At 46.8% G+C, this 2,310-nt stretch overlaps 1 pseudogene; it reads left to right on the forward strand.

Moving 5' to 3' along the window:
* Positions 1–240: 240 nt before the first annotated feature.
* On the forward strand, positions 241–2,004 carry Acat2-ps2 (acetyl-CoA acetyltransferase 2, pseudogene 2; annotated as a pseudogene).
* Positions 2,005–2,310: the final 306 nt, after the last annotated feature.

The raw sequence follows: 2,310 nt of genomic DNA on the forward strand, positions 1-2,310 counted from the left end.
TCGGTTATTCCTCTCATGATGGTCTTGCTTCTATTTCAGCAGTACACTTACCTTGTGTCTTGTTGTTGATCACAGAAGTCCTTACCTAGATAAGAATGACAATTACTTTTATCCTCTGGTAACAAGTATAGGGCTTTATTTCTCCATCTTCTATGACTTAAGTAGGTGATGTCATCAAGAATAGGATCATAGTCACAGACAGCACAAGGCTGAGAGCTAGCAGACATCAGAGCGACAGGGATGAATGCAGGCTCATACCCCGTGGTCATCATCTCAGTGGTGCGGACCGCCATAGGTTCCTTCAATGGTGCCCTGTCCACCATGCCTGTCCACAACTTGGGGACAATTGTCATCAAAGAAGTCCTTCAGAGGGCCAAGGTGGCTCCAGAAGTGGTATCCGAGGTCAAATTTGGACACGTTTTGATGGCAGGTTATGGGCAGAATCCTACTCGGCAAGCCAGTGTGGGTGCAGGGATCCCCTACTCCGTGCCAGCATGGAGCTACCAGATGATCTGTGGCTGGGGCATAAAAACTGTGTGCCTTGCAGCTCAGTCCATAGCCATGGGTGACTCCACCATTGTGGTTGCTGGAGGCGTGGAGAACATGAGCAATGCTCCTCCCTTGGCTCACCTGAGATCAGGAGTCAAGATGGGTGAGGTGCCACTCGCTGACAGGATACTCTGTGATGGTCTTACAGATGCATTTCACAACTACCACATGGGCATCACAGCTGAAAACGTAGCCAAAAAGTGGCAAGTAAGCAGAGAGGCCCAGGACAAGGTTGCAGTTGTGTCCTAGAATAGGGCAGAGCATGCGCAGAAAGCTGGCCACTTTGACAAGGAGATTGTGCCAGTGCTAGTGTCTTCTAGAAAAGGTCTTACTGAAGTGTAAATCAGTGAGTTTCCTCATCATGGGAATAACCTTGAAGCCATGGTCAAGCTGAAACCTTACTTTCTTACTGATGGGACTGGAAAAGTCCCCAACGAACGCATCAGGAATGAAACATGGTGCTGCTGCTGTGGTTCTTATGAAGAAGACGTGTTGTTGTAAAAATATAAAAATAAAAAAGTATCGGTGTTTTTTACCCACTAGATCCAGCACCTCAGTGTCCCAAGATGTCTGCTAGATATCTTGGTGGAAGCATATCCCAACTCCTCAGCGGCCCAGAGTCTCCTGCCACCGCACACTTTCCTACGTACAAACCCTCACATAAAAGAACACACAACACAATAATCTTTGACCCAATAGGTAACATATAATTGCCCACTTAAACATACAAAGCCCAGTACCATCCATCCTTTAAGAACATTGATAACAACCTGTAAATACATAGAGCAGAATCTTAACATCACCTGCCATGGCTTCTCCCCTCTCTCCTGTCTTCCCTTCTCTTCTCATCTCCTCCTCCTCCTTCAAACTTCTCTCCCGCCCATCCTTTCTTCTCCTCCAATGACAGGCCTCCTTCTATCCTGCACCTGCCCCTCACCTGTACTTTACACATTCAATGGGGAGGTGGTGAAGTCACCTGATTCCTGAGTACTGACTAGGCAGTTGTCCTTGGGGCAGTAGAATTAGCATCAAAATACAAATAACTTCAGGGCAAACCACAACAAAGACGAAGGCAAGATACTGAAACCTTTATCACAAGTAGTCTCCTGGCCCCAAGCTGGTGTGGAGCCTTCTGTTATGGGAGTAGGACCGATTCCAGCCGTAAAGCAAGCTGTTGCAAGGGCAGGCTGGTCCCTGGAGGATGTTGACGAGTTTGAAATCAATGAAGCCTTCCGCAACAGTGTCTGCAGCAATAGCTAAAGAACTTGGATTAAACCCGAGAAGGTGAACATCAATGGAGGAGCCATTGCCTTGGGCCATCCTCTGGGAGCATCTGACTGTAGGATTCTAGTGACCTTGTTACACACCCTGGAGAGAGTGGGTGGGACATGTGGTGTTGCAGCCCTGTGCATTGGGGGTGGGATGGGGATCGCAATGTGTGTTCAGAGAGGATGAGCCACCCTTGGACCGTTCTCATTAAAACAATAAACAGAACATGAGACCAAAGGACCAAAGTGAGGATAGGAACCCAGGTGGACAGATTGAGGTACTTTAATGTGAGACACCCAAGGCTAAGACGTTGAGACATTGCACTTGACACTGTTATAAAAAAGGAAAATCCACTCAGTCATTAAGGGCTCCAGAGTAAACGACAATTTCTTAATTTCCATGTTCATTGTCTTTGCTTTCTGGGTATAGTTTTCTCTGATCATTGATTTGTTTGTTTGTTTGTTTGTTTGTTTGTTTTTGAGTCAGGGTCTT

The sequence above is a fragment of the Rattus norvegicus genome, chromosome 14 (genome assembly GCF_036323735.1).
Source record: "Rattus norvegicus strain BN/NHsdMcwi chromosome 14, GRCr8, whole genome shotgun sequence".
Taxonomy (NCBI): Eukaryota; Metazoa; Chordata; class Mammalia; order Rodentia; family Muridae; genus Rattus; species Rattus norvegicus.